This window comes from Petaurus breviceps, unplaced genomic scaffold (genome assembly GCF_028583685.1).
Source record: "Petaurus breviceps papuanus isolate PSGF00001 unplaced genomic scaffold, PetGlider_PUasm1.0 90903, whole genome shotgun sequence".
In the NCBI taxonomy this organism is placed as follows: Eukaryota; Metazoa; Chordata; class Mammalia; order Diprotodontia; family Petauridae; genus Petaurus; species Petaurus breviceps.
In genome coordinates this window covers 14,394,482-14,411,262 of record NW_027187376.1, presented here as the reverse complement: position 1 = coordinate 14,411,262, position 16,781 = coordinate 14,394,482, and the positions used below count along the sequence as shown (strand labels likewise).

General features: G+C 40.0%; 2 protein-coding genes and 1 pseudogene across 9 annotated transcripts in view; 1 reads left to right on the top strand and 2 right to left on the bottom strand.

The window, feature by feature from the left end:
* The window catches only part of NDUFS1 (NADH:ubiquinone oxidoreductase core subunit S1), a 386,086-nt gene that overhangs the window by 183,846 nt on the left and 185,459 nt on the right, over window positions 1-16,781 (bottom strand). The window lies entirely within an intron of this gene.
* Window positions 5,435-7,284, bottom strand: LOC138151704 (V-type proton ATPase subunit C 2 pseudogene; annotated as a pseudogene).
* ZDBF2 (zinc finger DBF-type containing 2) overlaps window positions 14,247-16,781 on the top strand; it is a 71,426-nt gene continuing 68,891 nt past the window's right edge. For 3 of the 8 annotated variants that reach the window (XM_069075284.1, XM_069075281.1, XM_069075275.1), the window contains exon 1: window positions 14,298-14,367. The gene's annotated coding sequence lies outside the window, so the exon portion shown is untranslated. Of the gene's footprint in view, window positions 14,368-15,034; window positions 15,175-15,762; window positions 15,934-16,781 lie in introns of those variants that run through there. The other 5 variants (XM_069075282.1, XM_069075278.1, XM_069075277.1 and 2 more) reach the window with 4 other exon arrangements.

The following is a 16,781-nucleotide window of genomic DNA, read 5'->3' as shown; positions in this document are numbered from 1 at the left end:
TGGGGGGGCGGTTCGGCGATCGGTGGACTGTCTTTGCGCGCCTGTGGGCCGGGTGAGGGCCGCGGTGGGGGGGGGGGGGGGGGGGGGGCCCCCCCCCCGCCATTGGCCAAGATGGATTCTTCACATCCTTCTTCTTCCCAGAGTCCTCTCCTCCAAGGTCGGCATAACAGGTCCTGTGAAAACTGGGTAAAAGCCTGCTCAGTTGCCATAGATACTCCCAGGCGTCTCCTGTTTCCATGGAAATGCTCACTAAAATGGCAAGCTAAGAGGGGTTACAGAGGCAAGTGAAGCCATAATAGGGGAGATGAATTAGGTGACCAGGAAGGAATGAAGACAACAGAGGTCATGATCAAGGTGAAGGGCAGATTTATTGCTAACAAGGGAGTGGGAAAGGTGAAAGATAAGGACACTGTGATTAGAAAATGAAATTTTGAAGTCCAAGATCTCAGAGGTGGTACAGTTGTGTAAAATGATGGGGTTTTAGGTGTGAGACTGTTTGTTTAGAGTGGGCCCTGGGAGGAGCAAGGCTATTCTAAATAGGCAGGAAGGTTCAGAAGAAGATAATAGAGGACAGATAATTGTATGTAAGGTGGTGAGAGTGCGTGATTGCTACTGGTGAGCCAGAATGATAGGAAGTAGATTGGCATGGCATGTTAACTATAAGAGCATTTTGAAGGCAGGGATTCTTTCCTTTTTTGCTTTTGTGTTCTCAAGGCCTAGCATTGTGCTGTTTCTTTCATTAGGGAACTCAATGGGAAGGTGGCTATCAGATTAAGTTTAAATTATAGATGTCAAAAGGAAATAGAACTCAAAATTTAGAATTTAGGAAACAATCTCTTTTTTTTCTGTTTGGTAAATATGCCTTACTTGTGATTCATTTTAAAATTGTCTTTATATTGCACCATGAGAAAAAGTTGTTACTGTAATTAATTTTGGACAATAGTGTCATTATCCTAACCAAGTGCTTCAATTTAATTTAGGTCAATATTTATTTATTAAATGCTTCCTATGTGTAAGGCATTGTGTTAGGTTCTAAGAATTTATAAAAAGCAAAATAGTCCCTGACCTCAACGAATTTACATTCTATTGGGGGCATATAACAAGTCTAGTGATATTCAAATAGATCCATGATTTCATCCATTTGATGGTTCTCTCTAAAACTTCGAATCTCAACTTCCTTGTGCCTGCCCATCCTGTGCTACTCTTGTCCATGTTCTTCTAGAAATTCCACACAGAAGGCCCACCCAGAATACTGGAGGCTTTCCACAATTTATCCTGAAAGAGTAGCAAAGGAAAACTCTATTCACATGTCATATCTCATTCTTATTGTGTGATCATCTTCTTTTCCTATCATACAATTCCTTTTCTTCTTTCTTTTTTGCATTACTACCATTAATCACTCTCTTTTCCTCTCCTCAAAACTCTCCCTTAAAACAAGTTAAGTATTGATAAGCTAGACAAATTTGCCATCATACAATTCCTTGATGATGTCTTTTATTCCTGTTCTTTTGAGCCCCTCGTTGGTTGTATGTTGTAGCCTGTTTCCACCCGTAATGAACCTCTCCATTGTCCTGTAATTTGGTTTTGCAGAAGTAGTTGTGTTCCATGTGTTGCTGCCAGGTAGCAATACTGGTAGAATGTTAGCATTGAAAAGATGTTTTTTTGCTTTCATGGGAAGCTTGAGTTAGAAAAAGAACTTAATAGTTTTCTGAAAGCAATCCAGCTTTGTTCTCCTCCTGTTCAACTCTGGGCTCAACTCATTGTCCATCTGAACTGTCTCTCCCAGATATACATAAACAGATGGAGTCTTTATAGCATGTCCATCCAATGAATGCCAAAATCAAGCAACAGACATTCTTCATTTACTTTACCTTTCCTAGGTGAATGGGCAGGACAAACTTTGGAATGATTAAAAATCTCTTTCAGGAGGCTCCTCTGAAATGTTCCTGGGTTTGATGCATTTAGCATCTGAATGTCATCTGAAAACAGGAGGCTTTAGAAGACTTCACCATCTATAGGAAATCACTATTTGACCTTGAATCTACACAGAATCTCCTCCAACACAGTGGCAAAACCTTTTGGTGAGCATGCATCTCCCTGTTTTATTCCTAATCATAGGTTTATAACTAGGGTTATTTCTGTTGTTATATATTCCAAGGAATCTTGAATGATTTTGATGTTTGGATGGGATATGGTTGGCAGTGAAAGAGTTTGTCATTAATTTCCCATTTTTTTTTCAGTTAGTTATTTGAGAAGTTCTGGATTAGGCTATGCCAATTATATGCAATATTTGCCTCATTATTATTCATTCTTCTTGGTTTTTTTTTTTAAATAATTGTAATATTAACTCTGACAAGTTGACTGGTTAATTTTTATTGGTGTTATTTGGTGCTTGCTATGTACCACTGACTTCTTTTTTTAAAGAAAGAAATCGTGATATAGAGGTGTGAAGCTTCTGTGTAATCTACAATTCTCTGACTTCCCTCATTCTTCCTTCCTGAAACATACTTCCTTATATATTTTCCCCAACCTTCACCTTTCCCCTTTTCCCTCATTTTTTTTAAACATTGGATTGAAGTAAACAAGCATCAAAGTTTATGCTGGTTTGATTTGGAGAGTTTTAGCAAATTCTTTATGGAATTCCTCCCCTGTTTCATCTTCAGCAACTATTGTTGGTACATAAGCAAACACTGATCATTAATACTGTAGTACATAGTGATCAAATATTCCATTAAAGAGTGTTTCTTGTTGCCTCTGGGGACATGATAAAACTCACTGTGCCAACTCCTTTACCTATAAGCCATCCTTTCATTAGCTTCAACTTCCTTTTGGTTTATAGCCCGAATATTAATATTGATAAAATTCACATATAATAGGTAAGCTTAAAGAAAATCAAAATAATTTCAAAAGGGAGAAAGAATGAACAGTTTGGGGATGAAGTGGGTTGGATTGGATGAGTTGGTTTCTGAGCTGTGCACTGAAGATAGTTACTAAGCATAGTTTGTGTAATGTAGGTACTCAGGCAGGGCACAGAATGTCTTATAAAGGGAATAGCCATTGACTGAAATGGAGAGTGCATGAAGGAAACAATATAAAGTAAATCTAGAACGGTGAGTGGAAGTCACATTTTGGAGAGTTTTATGCCAGACTAAGGATTTTATATTTTATTCTAGAGAAAATAGAAAGCCAAATGAGATTTTTGACATGATCATATTTTTTTTTAAGAATATAAAATTTTTAGCACTATGAGACATGGATTTTAAAGGAGAGAAACTAGAGGTAGGGAGAAAAATTAGGTAGTGATTATAATAGTTCAGGTAATGAGAGTTTAAAATGAGGTGGTAACTGTGTGAATGTCATTCACCAAGTGTTTATTAAGGACTTAGTATGTGCCCATAACTTTGTTTAGTACTAAGTATACAGAGAAAGGTAAAAACATGGTACATGCCCTCAAGAAGCTCACATTATAATGAGAGAGAAAACATAAAAAAACTATGTACATGAAAGGTAGAGACAGAGTGAATAGAAGTTAATCTCAGAGGGAAGGAACATTGGGGATGTGGAAAGGAGGGAGCTGGGGACTGGGAAAGGCTTTTTTTAGATGGTGAGATGAGATTTGAACTGAAGGAAGTCATGGAGGTTAGAAGTTGAAGGTGAGGAGAGAAAGCATTCCAGGCATGAGGAACAACCAGTGCTAAGGCCTAGAGATGGGAGAGGAATTGTTGTGTGCAAAGAATAGCAAGTAAATCAGTGTAGTTGAATTGTACTGTGTAGAGGTTAGTAAGGCATAAAAAGCTAGTAGAAGGTAGTAAAGCCTGAAAAGGTAGGAAGATTCCAGATTGTGAAGGACTTTAAATGGAAAGCAGATGGTTTTGTATTTGATCCTGAAGATCACAGAGAATTAATGGAATTTACTTAGGAGAGGGAATGATATGTTAAGATCTTTGCTTTAGGAAAATTCTATTGGCAGCTGAATGGAGCATGGTTTAGAATGTGGAGATCCTAAAGCAGGAAAACCAATTAGGAGGCTACTGAAACAGTCTAGGTTAGAAGTGATGAAGGTGAGACATACATGAGAAATATTGTGAAGGCAGAAATGAGATTTGACAACAGATTGTAAGTGAGGAGTTAGGATGGCACCAAGATGGCAAAACTGGGTGATTGGGAAGATGATGATACCCTTGGAAAGAGGAAAGAGTTTTGGGGGAAAGATAATTAATTCCATTCTGGACATGTAGAGTTTGAGTTTAAATGGCGAGAAAAGGACAGATGACAGAGATATAATGGTGTTTCAGACTAGGAGATGAATTAGGGAACTCTCCTGTGAGAGGCAAGGTAGTGTTATGGAAAGACCTCAAAACACAGAATAAGAAGACCTGGGTTGGATTTCAAGCTCTACCTTGTATTACCTGAGCGATTTTAGGCTAGTCACTTCTGCTCTGGGAGCCTCAGTTTCCTCATCTGTAAAATGAAGGAATTGGACTAGATGGCCTTCAATTTCCCTTCCAGCTTAAGATCCCTCCTATAGGCACAGAAGTGAAAACAAATACTTAATGTTTGTGGCTCAGTGAAGAGTTTGGTTTAACTAGAGCAGAGTTCATATTAGTTGAGAAGTGAGATAGTGTGGTCAGATTTTAGGCAGCTTTGAAAAGCAAGCACAATGTAGTAGTTTTGACTTTATACTATAGGAAACAGGAAGACACTTAGGGGCTTGAGTATGGTATGTGGTGCTTAAAGATTAGTTAGGCAATAATATAAAGAATGGATTAAACTTAGAGGAAGAAAAGCTAAACTTGAAGGCACAAACAAATAGAGAGAAAAGGATTGATCTGTAGGACATATGAAGGAAAAAACTGATAGTAATTGGTGGCTGATTAGATATGGTAGATGAAGAAAAGAGATGATTCAGTGGCTACTGCTAAGTTCAAACCTCAGTAACTGGGAGAACTGTGGAGTCAGAGACAGGTGAGATGGAAGAGGAAATGATCTTTTTGGAGGAGGGGGGTGGAATATATCTTCTGTTTTGTAGACTAGGTTATTGAATCACCTAATGGAGTTTGGGCTTGACCCAAAGCTCAAGAGCCCCCTGACTATGGCTCTAAAATAAAGAAGAGAATACTATGAATTTCCATGGCCCTCCAGATCGAGGGTTATGAATTTAAGATTATCTGAGTCAATTAATTTTTAAGTTTTTAAACACCTACAATATTTAAGGAATTATGCTTGGTACTGAGGTATCACAGAAAAATACCGAACAGATCCTGCCTTCTCTGAACTTACATCACATCCTTAATATAATGGTCAAATTTAAGCCCTTTTCTTTGTGACCACCCTTTAAATATTGGAAGACAACTATCAGGCTATTCCTAAACCTTCTCTCCTTTAGATTAAATATTCCCAATTCAAAAGACTATTGAATGTATGATCTTAAGAATTTTCTTTTTTTTTTTTCAAAGACTATGGGAACTTTTCTTTATTGTAACTTACAAAAAATAAATACAAGCATAACTAATTTTTGTGAGTAATTTCTGTGAGTAACATTCTAAATTCTAGGCCATTTTTAAAAAAAGTAATTTGTATTTTGAAGGTTTAGCTATTTGTAAAAATTCTCTAACTTAGAGAAGACAGCATCTGCAGTTTAATTTGATTATGTAAAGGCATGAAATAAGGCTATTTCTAGAGTTACTAAGGGTTACTGGAGTCTTAAAAAACTAGTCAAGAAGACTAAGGTCAATGTGAAAGTAGACATAAGGAAAATAATCTTGGTTATTTAGTTGTAATCCAGGAATATCCACAGATGCATCCAGTATACTTGCTGCTGCTACTTCGTCCAGGTGTTTGAAGACTGAGTTTAGAACCTCTCTTAAACGTTTTGTGGCCTTCTTGTGGGGTTGTAAAAGCACTGCCTGAAAATTCACGGGTAGTCCATACCTTAGCACAGATTCAACAAATACTCTCAAAGCCTTTAGATGAATCCAGGCAATAAATGCTTCACTGAAGTTCACCTTGAGCCAGCACAAAAGGGGACCCTCACCCTAGCCCTCACTCTCTTTTTCTTTCTCCGTCTGCCCCGTAGTGGGCCTACCAGGGTTCCCTATCGGGGTTACCTTAACCATGTGATCCGGGAAGGTAGATGATCTCTTTTTAAGAGCAACACGTGAAGTTTGATACTGTTGCTTCTTTTCAGAAAGCAATTTAGTCATTTCTTCCCTTTCAGTTTTAATTTCTTTTTCATCATAGAAAAATTCACGGACAATGAACTTGTTTTCTTTGGCTTTGGCTTTGAAATCATTTATCACCCTTCGAAACATCGTGACCGTAAAAAGGCCTCCCTTGTTGTCCTCCGCAATCAGTTTGGTTGATCGAGGTACCACCATGTCTGAGAGAGATTCATATCTTTTTTTGCCACTGTCAATAGTTTGGCTTTGGAACTATCACCAGGAGAGTGATGAGATATTCTGAATCCAGCACAAAATCTTCTTTGTTCACAATATCAGCTAATGTCCGAGTGAAGAGATTTCCCGTGGATTTCATTTCCAGATTCTCCAGGTTTCCCTTCAGAGTGTTGTAGGCAGCTGTTCGAGCTTTCAGGTCTGTTTCTATTTGTGCCAGTTGCTTTGCTAATGTGTCCACTACAGCCACAAGCGGCTGCTTGGCAGGATACTTGGCCATGTCCCATTCAAAGCGGGTCACAAAAGAAGTTAAGTCAACTCCATCGGCCAACAGGTTCTCATGAACTCTGCCCTTAGCATCTTCCATAACTTCTACTACACACTGAGCCATCTTCTTTATAAGGCTTTCAGCAAAGCTATCAAGTTTCCCCAACTCATCTGAGAGACCAACCAGAGAATCCAAGGTTCCCACCTTGAAGTCAGGAATGGCAAATTTGGTGTTATGGGACAGATTAGATTTGGACGTTACTGTGTTCATCCGTTCCAGAGCCTGCAAATTCTCCTTATCTCCAGGGGCAGAAATTAGCCAAAATTCTGACGACATGCTTGAAGTCTTGCCTTTGAGTCAAGGCTACTGGCATAGAATGAGGGGGGCTCGCATGCCAGGGTGCGTGGGAAGGACTGAGGGCAGAGAGACTGGAGGCTGGAGGAGGACGCGAGCTCCTGTTCTGGACGAAGCGTTCTATCCGCCTGAGCAGCCTTGCGGTGGAGGTACCTCCGGCCCTGAGGGGAGTCACTTCGGGTACTGCTGGAGGCGGGGGATGAGGGCGGGGCTGGGGCGTGCTGGGCTGCCTCCCGCAACTGGCTGCCGGGGTCGCTAGAGGGCAGGTGATACCCCCTTTGATCTTAGGAATTTTCTTCATCCAGGGTCATCCTTCTCTGGTCACTCACTAGTTCATTAATGTCTTTCTTCAAATGTGGCATCCTAAACTAAACTCAATATTGCAAATATGATCAGATCAAAGAAGAGGAGAGATGAACAATTATTGTACTGAATAGTGTACTCCTGAGATATATATTAGGTTTTTTGGTTACTGAATACTATCGATATTGAACTTACAGAAAACTGCTTATTAGGTATACTTCTCTTACTTTGTATTTGTGAAGTTGATTTTTTTAGGGGGTCTAAGTGTAATATTTTATCCCAATTAAATTTCATCTTATTAATTTCAACCCAATGTTCTAGCCTGTTTTTGGATCCTGACAGCCTCCAACATATTAGCTATCTCTCTCAGCTTTATATTATCTGGAAAATGGAACTATGCCTTCATCTAAGTCATTGACAAAAATGACAAAACAGCACAGAACAAAGGATAGGTCTCTGGGTATTTCACTAGAAACCTATTTCCAAGTTGACAATCAATCATTAATCACTACTTCTTAGGACTACTCATTTGAGTAATTCTGAATCCACCTACTTGCTCTATTGTCTATGCTAAATCTGTTCATCTTTTCTAAAAGAATAGCATAAGACACTTAAGTCAAGTGCTTTTCTCAAATCAGGATACAGTAGGTCAAAAGCACTCCTTTATAATTCTCTAAAAACTCCCTCTTCAAACCTCCTAAAATTAGGTGAGTTTGAAATGACTTGTTCTTTCTTTTCTTACATTAAATTTTATTGATGCTACTGCTTTTTCTAGTAATTTCTAGATATACTTTGCTGCCCTCTCCTATACTCATCCCTCCCCTGTCCCCCAGCATGAAATACCTCACTGAAACAAAGAAAAACAGTTAAAAAAAAAACAATCAATAAGATGACTGTTTCTAATGCACATGACATACTTATAGACTTTACCTTTCTAATGAAAGAAGGGATGTATGTTTCTTTATCTCTCTCTGGGACCAAAATGGGTCATTACAACTATTATAAAACTTGTATTCCTTTTTGAGTTCTTTTTATTTACATTATTGTAGTCCTCATGTATATTGATTTTCTGGTTTCGTTTACTCTGCATTATTTTCTTCACACACAATGTCCCATATTTCTCTGAATTCTCCATATTCGTCATTTATTGAAGTACAATCTGTGCCACTACATTTATATATCACAGTTTGTTCAGTCATTCCCCAATTGATAGGCACCTATTTTGTTTCCAATTTATTTGCGACCACAAAAAAGCTGCTACAAATATGTACATGATCTGCTCTCTCTTTTCTCAGTTGTTTTGTTGATCATGACTTGTTCTTGATTAAACGATGCTGGCTGGCTCTTTGTGATTACTACATGCTTTCCTAAATGTTTAATAATAAACCCCGTTCAAGAATTTTGACAAGAATCAAAAGTCAAACTCTCTGGTCTCTAGTTTGCTGACTCCATTCTTTACTTATTGGAAAATCAGCAGAACATTAAAGCTTCTTAAAGCCTTTCCCATTCTCAACTATTTTTCAAACATCACTTAAAAGCAACCAATCAATACCATCCACTATTTCTTTCAGTATATTGGGATGGGTTTTTCTGAGCCTTAGTGACCAAACTCATCAAGAACATAAAGGGTATGTTATCATATTACTAATCTTAGATTTCAATATTCTATTCAATAAAAAGAACATTTATAAGGTGTATACTCTGTAAAAGGCACTACACCAACACTAGATACAAATACAAAAACATTGTCTATCCTCAAGGAGCTTAGCTTGGTAAGGGGATATAGCCTATAAGAGATAAACAAATACAAAATAAGTACAGCAAGTATACTACAACTGTAAAAAAAACAAAACCCTGTCCATATGGATATATGTCCTGAGATAAGTATTTAACTATGCTAGGGGTTTTGAGAGGGAGAGGTAAATGCATTTCAGGCAATGGGGACAATTTCCCCCTCCCAAAATATGATAAAGTATGTTAAATTCAAGGAACAGGGAGTAGGCTGCTTTGGTTGGAATGCATGCAGGGAATAGAACATGTGATTATTAATTATTTTCTGCCCTCACTCCATCTTCTACACATCTTTTTAAAAATAAAATTTTACTGATGTCCTTTTTTTTTCATATCCTCTATGTTTTCCAGTGTTTCTACACCAAGCTTCTCCCAGAGAATCCCCTTTGTAAAATAAAGGGAATGAATTTTGTAGTGATTTTGAATAGATGTCTCTTTCTATTACTGTCTCCTGGATTTTGTTATTGTTACATAAAAATCCTGATGATTTTTGTGGGTTAATTTTGTAGCCTACAATTTTACTGAAGCTAATTCCTCTCAATTAATTTCTTCAATATTTCCCTAGGATTTTCTAAGAAAATCATTGTGTCAGCAAATAGGGAGAGTTTTGCCTCCTTTTTGCCTTTCTTCATACCTTTAATTTCTTTCTCTCATTATTACTATTACTGGTATTTCAAGAACCATGTCAAATAACAATGGGGAAAGGAGCATATTTTTTTCCTCCTCCTGTATTTATTAGGAAAACTTCTAGTGTTTCCTATAGTGTATAATGAAAGCTCTTGGTTTTAGATCTATCAAAGAAAAAAAGATTAATACTGTACTTGTGTTTTAGAGTGAAATTTTTCATAAACACTTTTGCTTAATTTAACATTAATCAAACATCAAGCAAGAATATCTAGCTTGGAGAAAGAGATGACCAAATTGGAACAGTCTTCTATGCCCTCAGATATTACTCTCTTCCAAGATGATTTGAGGTTAACATTTATAGGAATCTTGCACAAGGCAGAGAATTGGTAAAACACAGTTTTAATATTCCAAAATAGTTGAGTAAAAAGGTCACCTTCCTATTGCTTCTTTAATCATTCCACCTAAGAAATCAGTGACCTGGAATTAAAAAAAGACTTCATCTCTTCCATCAACATCTTAATCCTTTTTCAATGAGAAGACTAGGTCCTAGCCCAAACACTTCTGGGGTGAGGAGGACAAGAATGTAAGCCAAATAAAAATTAAATTTCATTATGGTTCTCAATCCATTTTCCTATGCAAGTTCTCTTTAACCTATTACCCACCTTTTCAAGAGGCTTTTCTTAGGAGTCTGGAAAGCATTGAGACCATACAGTCTTAATATTTTTGGTTTTACTATAAAGGAAGCTTTAAAATATGCTTGCATGGACAGATGCTTTTTAACGTGTAAAAGAAAAGATGCTTCTCTAGGTATGCTTTGTAGGTTTGTTTTTCTTTAGTATAAATGAGTGCAATTATTATTCATCAATTATTCTGCATCTATTAATATGATCATGGGGTTTGGGATGTTTTAGTTTTTAACATAATTGTTTTCTTAATGTCAAACCATCTTTCATCTCTGGTATAAATCCAATTTAAGCATAGTAAATTTTTTTTTTTGATAAATTGCTGCAGTATCTTTTGCCAAGGTTGGTTTAATTTAACATTTTTGAATTGATATTCATGAATGATATTGGTCTATACTTCTGTCTGCCTAAAAAACAATCTACTTTGGTTGAAGTGTTCATTGTTTATCCAAGATTGGTCTCTTTTGACATTTTCCCTTTTTTCCTCACCTGGATTGTTTCTTTGTTGTCGTGAGAATTTCATCCTTGGAGAGCTTCTTCTGTTCCTAGGCTGACATAAAATTCCTGGCAGAATTTTAGCCTGTGGGATCATACCTATAATATCTCTGAGGCTTTTAAAATCTGCTGTCACAAATTCTAATATACATGTTAGACTATGGCTGGCTCTCTTACCTTTATTACAAACTCTAAGACGGACAGACTACTTCCCTCCCAAGGTTACTCTCATTTCTACTTCGGCAACTCGTTCTTCCACATTAAGGAGAATCTGGTCAGCAGCATAGCAGTTTTCTTAGCTGCTAATTCTACCTTTTGAAGGGTGAAATTGGCATTAGGGCAAGAAATTATTGGCAATTTTGCTTTTGGCAGAGAGCTCCATAAAGTGTCCCAATTACTGAAACTCCTTATGCCTTTATACCTCAGTGTTGAATTGGTGATGTCTTTCTAAAACCTCATCTACTTCCTTTGGCACCTTCCTAACAAAAGGCATTGCACTGGTAACTTTAGAATATAGTCACAACTGCTATAACTTCTAAACCTGGACCCTTCAGCAAGAGTATGATCAATCTGTAATTCTATTTAGCTTGTTGGGTTTTAACCTTTGAATATTAATAATGGATTTTATATTGAATATTCATAATATGCAACTTAGCCATAGGTCTTTTCTTTTGTTTACTTATATCCATATGAAACAAGAAATCCTTTGATCTTTTATAAAAATTAACACTTTAAAAATGAATTTTAAGTCAGATACAAGAAAGTTGGATCATTTTCAGGGGTGGAAAAAGCAAGAGGAGGCTGCAACATTATAATTAAGGAATTAAACAGGAGAAATGGGATAAATAATGTCATTAAAATGCATCACTGGTTAAAAAAAAAGATGGGCTTGTCACAAAACAAGAAAAATGGATAACTGATGGATGGCTTATGTGCTTTTTTGATTTCTGCCCAACATCCAGGGAATGAAAGGAAGGCTCCCAATGCATAGAATAAATTCCTTTTGTGAAAAATGTTTGGGAAGTGGTAACTGAAAACAGGAGAAGCAGTTACAAAGCTATTACTTTTCTAAATGAGAGGTGATAAGGGCCTCAATTAAAGAGTGATCACTATGAATGAAAAAAAGGAGGATAGGAGAGATACTTATTATCTATAAATGAGGAATGTGGGTGAAGAGAGGGATAGGGAAGGGTCAAAGATAAAGTGGAATTGTTGAGCCTGGGTGATGATAAACAAAACTAGAGAAATTTGGGTGGGAAAAAGATGACAATTTTAGTTTGGGATATGTTTAGTATGTACAATTGAGTTTGTGAAACATTACTGGATATAGAGATTTTGGAGCAGTTTCTTTAAGAGGTGATAATTGAACTCAGGGAGGAAGAAGAGAACTCAGTTTCATGCTATCACTATCAGAATACTAGCTTGGCAGGATAGACCCCTGATTTGACCTACTGCACTCTAGGTGACATTCTTATATTATCATGTGGCAATTTCAGAAAAAAATGATCATTAATGAATACAGGAATAAATGGGGCTGAAACGTTGATTTCTAAATAAGGGCAAAGTTTCTTTTGTTTTACTCACAGGTAGGAACATAGAGGAAAGACATCAGGTTAAAAGACCAGCCGGTAGAGCAAGGCACCCTTGTTTAATGGACAGAGCTGTGCACAGTCAAGAAGCGGGGTTCATAGCCCGTCTCTGACACCAACTAGTTTTGCAAACTTGTAACAGATTACACTAGGCAACTTTCTAAGACTTTTAAGTTTTAGAAAAGACGCTGACCTGCACTGGAAGGAGTTTCCTTTGCCAGTGAAATCACAGCTGTAGTTTCTATCCTTCCTTGGTAGCATTATACTCTAGGGGTTTATAAATAACATCTCAGAACAATGGTGGTTACTTGGGAAAGAGAGCAAAGGACACAAGGAGGCAGTAGGACCCTGTAGAAAAGAGCCGATGATATAAAAACATTGTAGTAAAGTGAAAAAAAAAAACCCCAGCAAAATAAAAGTTCGTTATGTTCTTTAATGAATGAAAGTATTACTTATCTGAGCTGACGAAAATAAAATAAACTTCTCACAGATAAGCCCATCAATAACCAAAGAGCAACTTACAAATTCTTCAAGGAATGTTAATGTTACTCATCTCTTGGTGGTCAAAAATTTGAATTAGTTATTATTTCCTAGGTGCATTTGATTGTGCTGCTATGAATTTATTAGAGGGTTATTTGAGTCCCCAGGGTATTTCCTAATCAGAAAATTGTCCAGGTCTCTAGTGAATTAAAAAAAAAAAACATTTAGCAAGCATCTGCTAATTATAAGGTACTTAATGCTAGGCCCTGGGGATATAAAGCTGTGCACTAACAAAGTAACAACTACATTAGGTGCACACAGGGGGCTAGAGAGAATAGTCCAAGAAGTGATAGGGATTACTTATACATAGTAGGGGTAGGAAAAAAAATCAAAAGAAAAGGTAGTATCTCCATGACACACAGCAGTGACCTCCGTGTTCTTTGCTTTTGTTGCTGATAGCATCTATATGGTGCTTTAAGATTTGCAAAGAACTATACACATATTATCTCATTTCCTCCTCATAACTACCCTTCGAAGTAGGTGCTATTGTTATCCCCATTTCACAGATGAGGGAGTGCTATTAGCATCGCGGTTTTACAGACGAGGCAGTCGGAGATTAAGTGACTTGCCCAAGGTCAACCAGGCGGGTCTCCCAGACTCCAGTGGTCCAGCGCCCTGGCTGCCTCACTAATGGCTATGACGCTAAAGAGATGTTCGCAAATGACGTCACAGGATCGCCTCCTTTTGGGTCTGAAGTGGCAGGCAGGACACCGGTTCTAGCTGCTCGGAGGGCTCGTTTTCCTCACGGTAACCAGATGTTGGGGCGCGCGCCGGTGTCTGAGTGTGTGTCGGGGGGAGGGTTGGGGGTGTATTCTCAGGTCCCTCTCTGGGCCTGCCCTCTTTCGTCAGTGCATTGCGGGGGTGGGCACAGCCACCTGAGGGAGCGGGGGCTGATCCCTGCAAACTCCGTATCCTCGATGCGATGCTGAGCAGGGCCAGCTCGGTCTGCAGGCGCAGCGGGGGGCCGCCTGGCGGGAAGCTCCGCCGAGAACCTAGCGGCGACGCTGCGGGGGGTGGGGTCAGACGGCCGAGGGCGCCCAATCCCGAGTGGGCCGTCAGGGCCGCTGCCGATCCCACGGCCCAGCCTGGGTGAGCGCGCCGGATAGCGGCGACGCAGCCTCCGTCCTTCCCCTGGGGAGCGTTCGGGCTCGCGCGAGCCGACTACGGTTTCTCTCCCCTTTCTCCCGCCCCTCTCCTCGCCTAGTCCAGGCGCTCCCCGCCTCACTGACCCCGGAAAAGGAAAAGAGAAGCCCCCCCCCATTTCCCCCCCGACAAGATCCGACCCCACTGCGGCCCGGAAGGAGTCTTCGAGGGACTCGGCTGAGGTGAGTGTCGGGGAGGGGGAGGGGATGGGGTAGAAGACAGGGGCCAATTACCCCCGCCCCCCACTCTGCGCGGGGCCCCCAAGCAGCCACGGGACGGCCCTGGCCTTCTCCCGGGATGGGATCCAGGGGCCTGAGGCGCTCCGGGGCGCGGCTTCGAGCGGGCGGCCGCTGACTATCCGCTCCGCCCGGCGGGGGGCTCTCGGCCGCCCCCGAGCGCGCGCCGCCCAAGGGGCGGGGCCTGGCCCGCTCCCGAGGACCGGGAGGAAGCAGCTGCCGAACCTGGGTTTGCTTTGGCTCCACGTGTGGGGCGCGGACTCGGGCCTCCTCCGGCTGGCCCTTTGCACCGATTACACCTCTCCCCTCCCCGCCGCAGTCCCCCTCGCAGCCCACCCTCCTCCGCCCCCAACGCTGCCTGCGGGCTCTTCTCCAAACGAGGCTCGCGCCTGCGTGAGGAGAAGGGAGCCGGCCCACAGTCTGACGAAGCAGCGCAGCGCCGCGTCCGGGTCCTCCCAGCCACAGTCCGGGCCACCTGGCCCCGGCCCGCGGCGAGAGCCCGGAGCGACTCCTCCCCTCTCCCCCTGCTTCTCCCGCAGTCCTCCGGGGCTGCTGTCCCTGGCTCTGCCACGTAACTGCGTGCGCCACCTTGGGCCACCTTCGTTTCCTTCGTCTTTCGGGGTCTGAGTTTACCTCTCTGGGAAAGGATCGGGCTGGGCCCCAGGGGCCAGAATCCCAAAGTCCCTTTGCATTTCTCCGAGGATGAAGTGGAAACCTCCTTTGGTTAAGGCTAACCCTTCCACCTGTCGCCAGGTGGGGTCTTCTTCATGCCTTAGCCGTCCCTTGTTATCTTTTGGATCTTCGGTTTTCTCCCAGGCTCTTCAGGGCTCCCCAAAAAACAAGCACCTAAAAGTGTCTCTCCACTCTGTTACCGCCACTGCGTCTCTATCTCTCCTCTTCACCCTCCTCATGGCCTTTCACTTCCTCGTCACCCACCTGCGGGCTGGTGTCTTTCCCAACACTTCACCGAAGACGTTTTTAAGGCTTGTCTGTATCCTATTATTGACAAGTCTCAAGCGGTTTTTCCTCTACTGCCCTTGAGCCTATAACAGCTTGACACTATGGACTAAAAAAAAGCCTTTTGCTGTCTTTTGTTTTTATGAGTCATTTCTCTTTAAATCTTTTTTCTCTCCTCTCCATTGAATCTTTATGTGTAACACAGCCAGACTACATTTGGTATCTTAATGAACATTTTATATTCCCAGTCTCTCTCACCCCTCAACTGAGAGCTGCCTTTCATCATCATTTCTCTGGAACCTTCTCTTTACTTTTTTTTACTTTAAATTTTGTTTATTGATAGCCTTGTTTTCACATATTTCCCTCATCCTTTCCCCTACCCAGAGTGCAGTTCCTTGGAAGAAAGACTAAAGAAAGCAAAGGGAAAAAAACCAAAGCAGTTTTACAAATCTAACATAACCAAGTCTGAAGGAATATTCCATGTTCCATGCCGATATGCCTTCACTTCTGCACAGAAAAGGGGAGGGAAGTACATTTTCTCATCTGTTATTTAAGGTCCAGTATAATTACAATCACACAGTATTTGGTGTCACTTTGGGGGGTGTATTGTTTTCCTGGTAATGTCTACTTTATGATGCATCATTTCCTGTAAGTCTTCCTATGATTTTCTGAAATCTTCATTTTTATTATTTCTTAGAGAGCAGCACTATTCTATTACATTTGTATAACTTGTTTAGTTGTTAACTAGTTGATGACATCTACTTTGTTTCTGTTTATTTGCTTCTACAAAAAGTTTTGCTATGATTTTTTTTGGAATATATGGAATTTTTATGTCTTTGACCTTCTTATATGTATTGGGGAGGTATATATGCCTGACAGTGTGATCTTTAGGTTAAAGGATAAATGCATTTAGTCATTTCAAATTGCTTTTTATGATATCTGGAACAGTTTATAGCTTTAGTGGTGTATTAGTGTGCCTTTACTTTCCACCGGGCCTCCTGCATTGACTTTCCATCTTTTTTCATCTTTGACAATTTGGTGTGTAGGAATTAAAACCTCAGTTTTGATTTGCATTTCTCATTATTAGTCACTTAGAACATTCTTGCATATAGTTAATTCATATAGTTAATAGGTAATTCTTTTGAGAGGTGTTTGTTTAATTCCTTTAATCAATTATCCATTGGAGATTGACTCTTTGTCTTGTATAATTGTGTTCTCTATATATCTTGGTATATGATATCTTATTGAATATTTAATTTGAAGATTTTTTCATTGGTCTCTATACTTCCATTATCTTTAGTTGTATTGATTTTCTTTCTGTAAAAACTTTTAAAAGATCTGTTTTATATTTGTGATCACCCATATCCCTTAATTGGGTTAAGAGATCTTTCTCTAGTTATAAC